Source organism: Diadema antillarum, unplaced genomic scaffold (genome assembly GCF_040938485.1).
Source record: "Diadema antillarum isolate AM-2024a unplaced genomic scaffold, OU_Dant_1.0 seq00000297_RagTag, whole genome shotgun sequence".
Lineage (NCBI taxonomy): Eukaryota > Metazoa > Echinodermata > Echinoidea > Diadematoida > Diadematidae > Diadema > Diadema antillarum.
The window spans coordinates 1,548,463-1,564,424 of NW_027271320.1; the positions used below are offsets into that span (position 1 = coordinate 1,548,463).

The following is a 15,962-nucleotide window of genomic DNA, read 5'->3' on the forward strand; positions in this document are numbered from 1 at the left end:
TAGACGACTAGAAATTAGTTTGTCTATACTGGTGGGAGACATTAGTGTTCCAGTACATACTCCGCATTTAAACAGTTGTCATATTTTCGTAGTCATAATCAGATAATGGACACGTGATATATTATAAAAATGAAAATACAAAACAACGAACACGTCATATGTACAAACATTATTAGCTTCAATGAATTATACTTATCTGAAATATTCTGCATAAAAAACACGCGTGCCAATTAAACAATATCAAATTAAACAATATCATAGAATTAATAGAACACACAGCGATATCATGCACGGCAGATCAAATCAAGTTCAGTTGGTGAGAAAGCTCATTGAAGTTATAAAGTTGACTTATTTACGTTTTCCTTTCTATTTATAAAAACAGAATTACATTGTATATCTATTGAAGCGGATTGTCTCTGTTGCAAACTATTGCCAAAGATAGCATTGTTAATCTTCTGAGCAAATCCGAATCCTTAAAGTACTGTAATTTTTGCTTGAATTGATAATGTAATAACCCATATAACTTTATAAAGGACTCGCAAATTTAAAGTTTCAAACCGAATACTAAAACATTACATTGTACACGGTCTATTTCAAAAAATCATTTGAATGCGTTGTGTTAGCATTTAATAGCATCAATCTGCCTTTTATTTTCCGTACGTAAAGCGCACAAAAACGTAACCGACATTACCAAATACAGTGGAATGCCTTGTACGGCGTGACATTATCATTAGAAGTATATCCCATTCCTTTTACTTTTCTTTGCTTGAAGCAGTAGTCAAACCATGTGTCATTTTCGAAGCGACATCACTTGGGAATTAGAATGTATGAAGATGATCGTTACTCGTGTATTTCGCGCTATTATTATAGCATTTGCATTTTCCAACTGTTATTGACAGTATTTTGTTACTGTATGCTTACGATTGCGAATGTCGGTTATCAATTCAAAAGACTAGTTCATCAATCGAACTATAAAGGTAATAGTTGTGTTGAAAGTAGTTCGGTACAAGTTCAAAACGCAATCGAAGTCATCGTCACAGGGTGAACTAATAGCTCTAAAAAACTTGTTTAGGCCGTAAAGATTGGCGTATGCAATCTTTGTAGAAAGTTTTGACTGAGGCCATCTTTTGAGTATTTAGAGAAATTATATGAAGATTTTTTTTTTAAATTATGTAAAGAATTAGTTTGATTTTGACTATGAGAATAAAAAGGCGCGGTTACCTCAATCATGTCGTAGTTCGATTAGGCATGATGGGTAAAGTGAATTCATGACTTGTTGAGAGAGAGAGAGAGAGAAGAGAGAGAGAGAGAGAGAGGCCAAGCAAGAGGCAATAGGCTACTTGTAGATAATGCCCACCGACAGACACAAACACAGTATATCACAGCTAGTAGACGCTTATAATTGACCATGTCAGTTACGCTGGGGTCGCTCATAACACACAAAGGGCCTCCATGGAACACGTCAATTTCTATATGTGGGACAGTACAATATTTTCGCGATTTCGTGCCGAGTAAAGGAATGATATCCTTATGATTTCAGCTGGCGCGCGCTGCTGACCCATCTAATCATCACGTTACACCTTAGGTATCATCTTATAGCTGGATAATAATTTTCCTTTTACATGGTATGCGTTCGTTAGTGCCCTACAATGAAAAAGAAGACTCTTAGGGGAATTTTAGACGACTTTGTGAACCCATTATTTCCGGGACATCGGTAATGAATTAGCCATGCACGAAGTCGATGACCTTTCATGTCTCTTGGAAAATTTAAACAACATTGCATTCAGGTTTTAACCTTAACCTGTCAAAAAAAAAAAAAAAAATCATGTGAAAACGTAATTCAGTGATCATGATCTGCGGGGTCAACTCGAGGTCACCCGTGCGAGAACTTGGATATTCTAGACGGGGTTTTTCGGCTTGCCGACTGACTGGCAATAAGCAAGCAAGGGTTTGAAGCTCCTTGGCGCAAGTAACAAGCCTTTCGTATTGTCGGGAATCGTCTCATTTCACGCTTGCGCTGAAACTGTCGGCCGGGGAATGGCGCATGGGCTCGCACGCGGTATACACCTGATACACACGTACCGTGTAAGCACTGCGGGAACCAGGGAGGTGAGATGGGATCATGCGGGAACCAAGCACTGGCGGCACGGGGCCGTGCGAAATCGCACCCAAAAGCCGCACGGGTCCGTGCGCCCGACCCGCACGGGACCGTGCGCCAGACCCGCACGGGTCCGTGCGACAGCGTGCGAGGGAGTATGGATCCGCACGCAGGCGTGCGGATCTGCACGGGGGCGTGCAGATCCGCACGGAGGTGCACGACTACGCACGGGCGCGTACAGGGGCGCACGGAGCCATACGCTCCCGTGCGAGATCGCACGAACCTGCACGCAGCCGCACGAAGCGACCCCGTGCGCAGTGCGTGCGGGAGTAACATAACATAATGGTCTGACTGTATATTTGCTGAAGGAAGCAGGATATTTTGATGCAACTTGATATGGCATTAAACAGGAGGAGAAAGTGGTTTACGGAAATTAACAAGCAGAGTAATGTGATAGGATAATATGACCCAGGTACACTGTGCAGTCATAAGGGGAGTTTCACACATTGCAACCAAAACTTGCGCACATACACAAGGTATACGTAAGCACACACATGGGCATGCACTTTGCAAAGGCAACCAGTGGTGATTCAGTAAAGCTAATGGATATCGTTTCTTCTGGCGCTTAATTACCTAGTAGTAAAAACTGCACGACAGCAATTCACTGGAAGACATTAACCCGTTTAGGATGGTTTGATTTTGCTACAACACGCATTTCCCATAGACACGTACCTGCACGAGTATACTCGGGACTCGTCCTCAACGGGTTAATGCATAAACAATCTCTCACACTATAGGCCTGCTGCAATGCATTCAGCAAAGAAGATCATGCTTATTACATTGTATGACAATGTAGTGAAAAAAAATACCTCTAACATAGTTACACAATGGATTACATGTACATTGCATAACAATCTGGTGGTGTCGGGAGATATTGTTTATTGCAAAGGTTGCATGGCCAGATTTGGATATCATTCCGAAACTCTGTCACAAACTAGCAATTGTATTGAGCTTCATGTTCACCGACGAATCTTGACAGGAGTCGGAACGTTTCCCATGAGCGTATCAATGGTGCACACACTCATTGACGGACAGTTCCGTTAGATAGCAATAACAGGCCTGCATCAGCTAAGGAATATCTATAGGACCCTAAGTATATTTAATTGGGCAAACCATATCATTACATACAGCTGTAGTTTGAACTGTATATATGCCATTTATATTTAGTGAGGCTATTTTATTGTTATTTTTGTTTTGAATATATATTTTAGCAAGTGGTAACATTTGCCATCTTAGAGTATAGGTGATAGACAGAGAAATACAGTATGTCACATTCATAAGGGGATCAGGGTTACTATTTTTGCCTGTTTTCATATTTGTGAATAAAACACCCGACTTGTGAAATTCACAAAAATGACACGTGGTCTAACACATCAAACAAACCTCGATGGCTCTCAGATTTATAAGCAGTAGATGCCGACAAGCAGGTTCTGCCAGCCTCTCTTGTTAATTCCCTATGTCTAGATGTCATTATCTCGCATAGGAGCTGAAAATTAGATTACCTGTCATTCCGCTGATACACTCAAATTGATAAGAAGAGAGACAGACTGACTGTCATAGAGACTGCAATTCTGTTGGAAAAAGTCCTTCGGACACATTTCCCTGTTGACTTCAACCTTTGCACTAACAATGATAAAACAACAACAACAACAACAACAACAACAACAACAACAACAAATGTGTTTGCGGTTTAATATTCAAATCACCGTACTGGGAAAAAATCTTGATGTATGCCAAGTGTTGTTGAGGACATCTAAACAGAGTTCATTAACTACAAGTTGAAGTTTTTTTTCCCACTAGCTCATGACTATCATAAGGAATGCTTCTTTTTCTTTTGTGGGGGGGGGGGGGGGGGGGGGGGGGATGCATGTTACAATATAGGCCTAGTCACACAGCAACTTCAAGGTAATCAATTTGAATGCTACAATGGAAGCTTGGATATATTCTGGCAAGTGTCTATGGGAAATGTCTCTTATCATATGTAGTAGCAAAACCAGCTCATTCTCAATGGGTTTAATACCACACTGTCTCAAAGTCATGTGTGTGTTTTATGATAGAGAATTTAGGCTGGTACTTCCTTATTCATGATAATATTGCTTCTCTATTTAACCCATTGAGTGCTCAGAGTACTGACTGAGTCAATGACACAGAAAACCCTATAGCATTGTACACACTATCCAAAATCCAAAATCCCTGATACAGAGAGGGTTAAAAATCCATCATTCCACTACAGACTTGCTATGTATTTATGATACGCTTTGATAGTGCTCAGTCGACTGAAATTCAGAAAGACAGTTTTTCTATTGAGTCAAAATTAAACTAGAAGCCATCAAGTTTTTATAAATATAAAATGTAAGACCAGACTACATTTTTTTGAGGTGTAGCTAGATGAAATATATCAACAACAACAACAACAACAACAACAACAACAACAACAACAACAACAACAATCTTAACAAATAAAATGGATTGCAATTGACAAACAGTAGAAAGTAAGTAAAATATAACCCGCTAAGCACTCGCTCTGCTAAACAAACCAGTAACCCGTTGAGGACGAGTTCCGAGTATACTCGGGCAGGTGTCTATGGGAAATGCGTGTTGCAGCAAAATCAGTCCATCCTCAACTCGTTAACAAAAAACAAATGTTCCACATGATTTCATGACAATACAAACAAGAAATCTAAAAGAAGAGCAACATCTGCAGTAAAGAACACTGACCATGTCTTTAAATATGTTCTGCCTACACGGTTCGCACACACATGATGGAGAGAACTGGTACATGCATTTAAACTTGTCCCAACTTCATGGCATGCATAAAACATGCACACACTTCAGGCATGGAAAGCAAGCCCTGCTACAGCTTCACAGATTAATCCAGACTCCATGTACATTAGAGATGGCCTGGATGTGATTTGTCCGTTAAAGACCAGATATCCTGTAAGCTAATAACATCCATACCTTGTCCTACTTATGTCGCCGGACTATCCATATCCCCTAGACACTGGTCAGCTTCCTCTGGAGCCCTCTCATTTTCACATTTACACTGTATGAGAATTAAAGGGGGAATTAGACATTTCTCACGCAAACTGTAGGCCTACTTCTCAAAACTTAGCTCCACAAGCAGCAATATATGTACACTGTACGTTCTCTTGTAAGTCTTATCAAAAAGATGTTATAATTTAGGTAATCATTCTTTTGTTTGTTTGTTTGTTTCATTTTGATTTCTTTTTGGAGCTGAAACTGACAAGCATTGAATAGTAAGAAGATTCAAATTTCAGTACAGCAGGCAATTTCTATTCAAGCAGTCTATTGCAAAGCTAAAGGTAGGACCAGAGATGTCTGCCATTTTTATATATGTATTGCAAGTAAATTACATGTAATGTAGCTCACTGTCCTCTTTGTCATAATGATATGGAGTGCCATAGATTTCAGTTCACCAATGTTGTAATTCGATGAAATTATTGTTTTGATCTGTAAAGTTAAAAGAATGATAACCACACATAATCAAATCTACATTGAACTTCATCGCCATATGATATCCTTTAATTTCCACATAAATACCCACAAGTTGTACTGGTACGGTGGGTGAACACTGAAAACATGACTCGCTGGATTGGTATTCATAAACAACACATCTGACACTGTGGAGGTGTCATTTGTCACAAAAATTAATCTCCATGCATATTACTCTTGGCAGACTCATCAATGTACATACCCGGCAAAATGATAATTTTAACCCATTGAGGATGGACTGATTTTGCTGCAACATGCATTTCCCACAGACACCTGCCCAAGTATACTCGGGACTCATCCTCAATGGTTTAAATACAAACAAGGAGCTAACCATGATAACATGTGAGTTTGAATTATACACTTTATCCTTGCATCTACCAATGCATTACATGCTTAGACACCAATTGGAAAAAAGCTTGAAATTACTTTAGAATTGGAAAACTCCTCAGGAAATACGAGCAGCTTCATCATAATTATGCACAATTTCTTTGAAAAAAAAAGTGCAATTCTGAATCTAATAGTCTATAAATTGAATGGTAACACCCCAATGAAATAAAGACTTTACACAAGATAAGCCCGATGACAACACAGACTTGGAAAGTGCTAAAAAAATGAAACACTATTTATACAAAGTTTTACAGGGAAATGTAGGCCTATTTATATTATGGTCAAGACATCTAGAGAGAAAAATCAAATTGTCCCCCCCCCCCAAAAAAAAAAAAAGGAAAAAAAAAAAAAGAAAAAAAAATGGAAGGAAACAACAGCTTCACACACACACACAACAACAAACATCCCTCCACCCTTTATTGTACTAAATTGCAACTTCCTACATTTTTAAAAATCTAATCTATATAGGCCTAGAGTAAAGAGAAAATGCATACAGTTTACCTGTTACTGTGTAAAGCAATTCATGTATGTACAGTTGTAGTTTGTACGTACAAGGTACACATCAATGCTGCATTATACACAGGATGTAAATCTCACATGACATTTTAACTCTATAGGCCTACGTGCTTGAAAAAAACTAAAACAAAAACGTAGGCAAAAGCAAACATGGAGACATTCATTTCTCCAGAGATCACAGAATTTGAAATTTATGCATTTTCAACTCAAACCGAATCAAACTTCAAACACTCATCCTTTTCAATAACACAGCCACGACACAGTGACAATGTGTGCTGCATCCGTAAAGTTCGCAGCGGTGATGTTTTTGTGAGTCACCAATCAATATTTATTTGCTTTCCGCCGAAGTTGATTGCGGCCTGCCTCGCATATTTGCACCAGCGTCAGTTTCTCACAGTTGTACATATTTGACATTCCACTATCTGCCTTTTGTTTAGATCTTTCTGTCTTTGACTCCCACATAGTAATGTCATAAAAATGCACAAAACAACATAAAAAGCAGAATATACAAAGTAAAAAAAAAAAAATCGCCTAAAGCAATTCACTGGAGCTTATGATAGAAGAAAACATTACTGCACACACAATAAAAGAACCACGATGCTACTGTATCAATGGTAAACAGGAACTGAGTAGCAGTAGCATGAAGTAGAACTGTAGTATTTTGTTGTTGAGAAGTAACACTATTACATTAATCATCATTATCATTTTATTCAAAATATTATTTGAAATCGACTAGATTATCTAGTATTTTCACTACCGCCAGAACAAGAGGTACAGTCACTATACTAGAGAATAGAATATTTCCACATGCAACAAATATTTTGATAACACAAGGGCTCTCGTTTCCTGGACAAGTGGTAGTACTACTGGTGATCATTAGAATAAAGTAGCAAGCATGGGTCTCTCCTATCACATTTGTTTTGACAGAAACTACAGTGCATTTTTTTTTTTTTTATTCTCTTTTTTTTTCCGGGGGGGGGGGGGGGGGGGGGGGAGGGGGTTAAAAACACATGGAGAAGAGGATGAAAATTTAGTCTATGAAATGTAATTATGGAATCCATTTAGTGACAAGTGTCTGAATGTTGTTGTTGTTGTTTTTTTTTTTTTCGTTGCTTTATATTACAAACTTGTCCCTCCCCTTGCAAAGGTCAACTAAAATTCACTGTTTGGGCAAAGGAAACAGATATGCCGTTGCCAGTATACCATTGTAGGGCAAGTAGGGAAAAATATGTGTTAGCTGTCCAGCTCTTCCATGCACAGAATATGATGTAGGCCTACATCATGTGGTATGCGCTCTGTATCATCTATAATACTGGTCATTGATAACAGACATATGGGGTATACAGTAATAATGATTTATGCACACAAGATGCTAAACAGCCTAATGAACTAACAAATATATAAAAACACAATCATATATTACAACTTGTATGTATGTGAATGCAATGAGATAAAGTTCTCACACTCTGTAAAGACACAGGAAAGCATGAATGATTCACAGCCTTACACTTACTCAGTGGTTCCACGTTGGACGGAGTGAACGACCTCTCTCTCTCCCTCTCTCCTCCTCGATATAAAACAAAAAAGAGAAAATTCCGTGCTCCGCCACTTCCCAACGCCTTATACTAACTACACAGGCACGAGGCTTGTGTGATGCTGAAGTACAGTCTACTCCCAACCACCTTTACTTGTGTGGTACGAGGGAAACTAGATATGCTACAGCAGACTGGAGATTCAAGATCAGGGGGTAGGAGGCAGATACATCCAATTATAAGAATCCATGAGAAATTCCCCAAGAGTCCAGATACAAGACCTCCATGTCATCTCCACACTCGTGTTTTTTTCTCCTTCTATCTACATGTGATTCGTGCGTGTGTCCGACTGACGTGTGTGCGGGGGAGAGCGGGGGACAGTGAGCGAACTGATAGTCGGTATATGACGGTGGTGGTGGGTGCGTACAGCTACCGATCAATACACACCATTTATCAGAAACAAATGTAGGAGGGACGTAGTTCCTCTGTGTTATACGCCTCACGCAACAGGAACGCACAGTGAGTGCGGAGGGAAGTGAACTCCACACAAAGCGTACCCAGCAACAACACACAAATCCTCTCACGCAGTCCTCCTATCCACACACACACACACCTACACACACACACAGGGTCATTAGTACATCTATACAGGTCCTTCTGTAAAAGGAAGTGTGGTCTGTGTGACGTACATGTAGTCAGTGGACTCCGGGACTGATCATGCATATCTTGTGAAGTGGACATACACAAAAGTCGCACACAAACAGACCTCCCTTGCTGCTCTATTCTGTTTCTTAAAGACCCATTTTCATTAACAATCACACACTCCCCCTTCCCCACACCTATTGAACACACACACTCACTCACACACAGGATCTATGGTCACTCAAAAGCACTGGCACACATGAAAATACAAAAAGGGAGAAAGTATACAAGACTGACCACAGCTTTCACTGTCCACTAGGTGCTTTGTCTTGGGTCAATTTGGCTATAAAAAGAGAGTAGACACCTGTTAGTCTGTCATCTAGGACCCTTAATTAAAATGACCATCAAGGATTATCAAATCTGCACTCTTCACTGTAACCAGGTTAATGCTCAATATTTTTTTTTTTCTCTCCATGCAGTATCTAAACATCTTTGTTCAATTCGTTTCCTTTTTATTAAACACTGATTATAAATCCTGGTACAAGATCATAAGAAATTAAATCTGTAGTCTATAGTTTCAGACACAATTTCCATGTGTCAGTCCACAGCTGTGCATACAGAGCTCTATTAATGATATTATCAATAATAATGATAATAATAATAACAATAATAACAATAATAAACAATATTTATGTAGTGCGAAATCACATAAAATGTGATTTCATTTCATGTGCGAAATCACATAAAAGTGCTAAGCGATATCGCTGTCCGTGGATGGATATTTCCAACTCGCATTAAAAGATACAAAATAAAACAAACAGAAAATTGACTTCAAAGCATTTCATTTCTACAACTATAATTACATATGACAAATAAAAACTTTGGCATCCATCTTCCACTATAGGAGAATGACTGGGATGGAGGCAATGGGGTGAGGAGAGCCTAATCGCGTATATTAACCCATTGAGGCCAAACGATTTTGCTATAACAAGCATTTCCCTATAGACATCTGCCCGAGTTCACTTGGGACTAGTCTTAAAGGGTTAAACACACACACACACATGCACATAAATTTATCATGAAAACATTGATTTCATTAAAAAAATAGGGACAAATTCTATGTTTTATGTTTCATAAATGCCATTTAGAAAAAAGAGAGAATCTGAAATACATCTATATATTTCTTTCTCCCCCCACCCCCAACAAAAAAGGGCCTGACCTTTAACACTATACCAGAGCCTACAGTCAGTCTTTGGCCTGACAACTGGCATCCCGAAGTTTGTGTCTGCTGATTGGTTTCATTCATTGCAATGAAACACAGACTAATGCAAATTTGTGTAGACCGGAGTCTGGTCTCAAAGACTAGGGAGCATGGCTCCACCCAATCAGGACATTCCACTATGAATATGCATGAGGATGACTCACCCTTATTCCCACATGTGGTGTAAACACTTGAAGTCCCGCCCTTGGCTGAATTGCTTACTTTTTTTGACCAATCAGAGGCCACTGCTCATGTTCCCTGATAACACCCATCTCCTGACTGGATAAAACCTGCCTCCCCACTTTATCAGAAGTCAAAGTCTCCCATGGCCTCTGCACCGATGACTCATAGTTTTTGTATACTATTTTCTTCTACTTTGCAAACTTGTTCTGATAAAGGGAACTGAATTCATTTTCTTTGGCATCCTCAGAAATACATGTTGTATAAATCTCAGAAAAGGGAAGAAGATGAATAAGAACCAGCAAGTAAATAGAGGAAGAGATAAAGGAGAGACAAAAAGGAAAAGGCACTGAACTTTTTTGTTGCCTTCCATAATCTCTTCAGTTGTAACATATTTTTTGTATGTATGTATGTATACTGACTGGTACAAACACTTTTCTCTCTTCTGTCTCTTTCTCCCTATCTATCTATCTATCTATCTATCTATCTATCTATCTATCTATAGATCTATCTATCTATCTATAGATCTATCTATCTATAGATCTATCTATCTATATCTATCTATCTATCTATCTATCTATCTATCTATCTATCTATCTATTTATCTATCTATATCTATCTATCTATATATCTATCTATTTATCTATCTATCTATCTATTTATCTATCTATCTATCTATCTATATATTCATTTATCTATCTATCTATCTATCTATGTATCTATATCTATCTATCTATCTATTTAACTGTCTGTCTATCTATCTATCTATCTATCTATCTATCTATATCTATCTATCTATCTATCTATCTATCTATCTATCTATCTATCTATCTATCTATTTCACTCTCATATTCAGGTAAGTTTACTATATCATGTTTATGCATGACTGCAGCTTCAGAATTCTTCTGAATTTCATTTAAACATTAGCATGTCTTTTGGATAGCTTCATTTTAGGCCTTTTCCATCTCATCACTGAGAAAGAGAAACATATCTCCTTTGATATAACTCTCTCTAGATCTCTTTAAATGCATAACAGATATTGAGTAATCTACTTTTAATGATATGGTTTCAAATGTTATAAATGACATGTTCTCCTTTTTCAAAGTTCTCTGATGGCAAACTCAAAGCTATGGTGCCTCACTATTGTAGCAAACATTGAGCTACAAACGAATGAGTAGAGTGCATCTATTAATCGCAGACACTCCTGTCCATACCAAAGTTGTAAATCATATTTCTAGGGACAACACCCCCAAATGCAAACAAACAAAAAATATCTTCCCTTACTAGCACCACTCATCCCCGTGTCACAATATCAGACCTTTTGACATTGCATAAGTCACAAGAGACAATCTGAATCCTCCAGAACAAAAACAAAAACATGGGCATGTCATTCAGAATGACAAATCGTGTCTCCCCTGCTTGCGGTTCATGTTACAAATTGCACAAAAATCCATCCATTCAAATCATCTACATAGAAGTACGGTAGTAGTCACACATGATATCACACTTCAGGACAAAGGGCACAGGATAAAACAAGATGAAAAAAAAATACAGATGAAGCATGTGAAACAAAATATATAGAATTTTTTTGCCATTTATAAAGAGAGGGAAATAAAAGAAGAAGAAGAAGAAGAGAGAGAGGGAGAGAGTATGATTGTTTGTTTGTTTGTTGAGTCATGTGGTTATTTATAGCCTCAATGACTCACTCATATATTTCTTTTTTTTTGGGGGGGCGGTTTGGCAGAGAGAGAGAAAGAGAGAGAGAGAGAGAAGAGAAAAAATAATAAAAGGTAGCTAGGATTGGCTTGGGATTGGGTGCGAGGATCATGAAAGGTCATCTCAGCACAGAGCCAGACTTTACCCAGGGGGCATAATGTCAAGTGATATGGGGGTTGGCAGAGGGGATCAAAAGGGACAAAAGAACAGAACCCCCCCCCCTCCAAAAATAAAAAGCTGATATGTTTGATGATATATGGAAGAGGGAATCTACATTGACAACACTAACAAGGAAAAAAAAATGAGCTGCAGGTGAAAGTTGTTTTACTTCTGTCTTTTTGGTGGGAGCATTGGAAATTGGCTGGTGGAAAATGGCTGCAGTGTCTACTGCAATGTACTGCAAAACCAAAAGCATTTGTGACATTAACATTTTGTAGAAATTTGAGCGACTGGCTATTTCGTGGCATAAACCTTTTGCATATTGCTTACCATGATGGTGGACTGTTACAGCATTGTACTGGCATTTAATACATTGAATAGACAAAAACAACAGAACAAACAAACAAACAAACTCTCAAATGCATTTTTTTTTTTCGTGAATCTTGGTTCCTCGTGAAATATTTTCCAGTTTCATAGTGCCTTTTGTACATCATTTAACCCCCCCCCCCCATTGTCTAAAGTCTTCACATCTTCAATCCCAATAGGCAGATTGTCTGTCATGCTGCAAATAATGGAACAATCTTTATTTTTTTAAACAATATCTCCCTCTCTCTCTCTACATAATACATATTATATGCTATTACATTGGCCTACATATTGCAGGACCAGAAATATTTGGGGGCATGTACACGTACCTTTTGCAAAATGTGTGAGGCCGTGAAGCTAAGATTCGCAAAGATATAATGCACATTTTAGCTGCTGTCCGCCTATTGCATTGAATGCCAGCAGGACTTAATAACAGAAACAACACACACACACAAAAAAAACCTGCCCTTGAAGTTTAGCAGCTATGTATGGAGATATGAGGAGCTTGATAGCAAAAGGAACACATTTATTTCTATTGATATGTAATAGGGCCTATACATGCAATCAGAGCAGTAAAAAAAAAAAGAGAGAATATGAAAATATTGCATATATTTGTACTTTTATTTGGTAACCCCCAAAACAATACATCTTATGGAGAAGATGAGGTGTCACAGGAAAGATTTTATTTTGCTCTCCTTATCTGATAATAGATTTACTTTAAAATGTTTGAAAACAATGCTTAAAGACGTAATTTCCCATTTGCAGATGAAACAAAAACCCAGCTTTAGTGCTTCAAATAGGTCTACAATATGAGTAATGGCTAGAAACAACCAATGTATGAATTTGAATCAGTATAATCTTATCAATGTTAAGTATTGTTAAATATACAAAATATAAAAAATTGTTATTATCAAACATGTTTCTTGACTAAACTGTCTACAGTTAGGGTTTCTTGAGAAAAATATGTATTTGTATTTGTATTTTATGCTTAATCCCAAATTTTGGTAGGATGTTTTGTGATACAACTTACTTACACATATGGATCAAATGTGAGATCTTGAACATTTTGTAAATCACATGCTCCCAAAGGTGAACTATACCTTTAACCTGATTTCCAATCAAACTCCTCATTGTATATTTGAATATAATTGAAAAGACGGGTTATAGTGTAACAGAGGAAAAAAGCCGACTAGACTCCTGGTTTGGGGAGAACTGAGTGGAGAGAACATTATAAGGTTTTCAACAAAAGATGGCGCTGTTCAAGTTTGTCAACAGGCAATCTCAGAGCAAACATTGCGTGTGAAAATTCATCTGAGATATTGACCCGTGGAGGATGAGTCCCAAGTATATTCGGGCAAGGGTCTATGGGAAATGTGTGTTGTAGCAAAATTAGCCCCTCCTCGACAGGTTAAAAGCATGCGTGTGAAAACATCTTGCTTTAAAGTAACTCATTACTCACAACTCATTATTCAATTTCAGCTCTATTTTCCCCATATCTTTTTATCTACACTATATAATATAAGAAACACTTGAAGAGTTTGTTTGCAAAAAGCGATAAGTCCATATTTGTCAAATGGAGATATTTGCGATTAAAGGTCAAGAAAAATAAAGAGAACAATAAGAAAATTGTTGCTTCTTTTGACCATAACTTCAAAAATGTACCTTTATATTTAGTGACCAATATATCATTTAAAGGTATCATTCTGTACTTTATGACAGAGACCATACTTCAAAATCTTCAAAAATGGACTGCGGTATCTTCACTTGTTTCATGTAGTACAATATTGTCGCTGGGGTGACAAGACCTCATATCTGCAAAATGTCAAATGTTCAAGAGAGCCAAAAAACATGGCAGTCAAAGCACTATATCAAATGGGAGAGTCTTTCCTTTGACATGCCGCGGTGGCTTCATTTTGGGGGTAAAACAGCTAGGATTTGGACAGGATGTCACAATAACTGATTATCTGACCATTAATCCAAAAAAAGTCATTTTCACCAAAATTTCAGATACGAGGTCTTGTCGCTCCAGCGACGAATGCACCATGCAACCCTGATTTTATAACCCAGAAATATTTTCAAACAGTACTTCAACAGCACAATGGCCATAGTTCATCACTTAAACACCTTGGGATTTCTTGGAGTATTCATGCATTTGAATGAACTATATGACACAGATGCATGTTGATTGGATTTGTGCTGATTTATAATAACCTTAACATCTCCTACATGGCCAAATGAATATCAGAATATGTGTCATTTTTCTGAAATTTTCCTCCAGACTACTGTAAAAGTGGAAATTTTCGCGGTGTTCAAATTTTCGCGCATTTCGCGCAACCAGAAACTAGCGCGAAAATAAAAGCACGCGAATATTTTTGCTTGCCATATGTGCCTGTGCGTGATGTCTTGATTCCGCGGAATTAAAAACGCGAAAAATTAGTCACACGAAAATATCCACTTTTATAGTACTTGGATGTGCCAGTAAAAACAGGCAAAAGAAAACAAACAAACAAATAATAGCATTTTAAACCACGATTCTGCCAGTGACATCATATGCCAATCATTGTTTAAAAAAAAAGAAAAAAATGTGATAAAGAAATGGAATGCATCTTTTTCTAGTATGAGGATTAACTACTGATACTGTTATAATAACTTACTGATATGTTAAATGTCCAGTTTACCTTCTGGGAGCAGTGATTTAAATGGTTTTCAAGTTATCACATTTGATGCATGTGTGTAGGTCTGTTGTATCACAAAACATCCTACCATATAAAATCTTCAAAATAAAGCCTAAAATATAAGGAGATATCAGTGTTTTTCTTAATAAACCATAGCTGTCGATGGTTAAGTCTGGAAACATATCTTATTATAACTATTGTTTACATTTTGTGCATTTCACTGGTAGTTATCATCGTGATACGGATTCAATTCTTTTACAGTGGTTGTTTCTATCCCTAACTCACATTTTAGAACTATTTTAAAGCACTCATGCTGAGTTTTTGTTTCATCTGCAAATGAAGAGTTTGTTCGCAAGAACCGATAAGTCCATATTTGCCAAATGGAGATAGTTGTGATTAAAGGTCAAGAAAAATAAACAGAACAATAAGAAAAGTTTTGCTTCTTTTGACCATAACTTCAAAAATGTACCTTTATATGTAGTGACCAATATATCATTTAAAAGGTATTATTTTGTACTTTATGACAGAGATCATACTTCAAAATCTTAAAAAATGGACTTAAAGGTGTTTGCGAACAAACTCTTCAAATGGTAAATTATGCTTTTAACTTTAACCCATTGAGGATGAGCTGATTCTGCTACAACATGCATTTTCCATAGACACCCAGTCCTGCTCAAGTACACTCGGGACTCGTCTTCAACTGGTTAAGACATTGCAGCAATACATGCAAGTTATGCCCGGTCCAGTGGATGGTTAATTTCTATAACTTCCCAAGTCAATCTGTCTTTAAAATACCCACAGCTAAATAGAGGGATTTTGCATTGCAGTTTTCTCCAATGAGAGGAGGTGGGCACTGC

At 37.6% G+C, this 15,962-nt stretch overlaps 1 protein-coding gene across 4 annotated transcripts in view; it reads right to left on the bottom strand.

The window, feature by feature from the left end:
* The window catches only part of LOC139730202 (rho family-interacting cell polarization regulator 2-like), a 158,711-nt gene that overhangs the window by 61,812 nt on the left and 80,937 nt on the right, over nt 1–15,962 (bottom strand). Inside the window, exon 1 of one of the 4 annotated variants that reach the window (XM_071641101.1) lies at nt 8,088–8,136. The exons of the other annotated variants lie outside the window; for them this stretch is intronic. The gene's annotated coding sequence lies outside the window, so the exon portion shown is untranslated. Of the gene's footprint in view, nt 1–8,087; nt 8,137–15,962 lie in introns of those variants that run through there. 4 annotated transcript variants of the gene reach the window in all.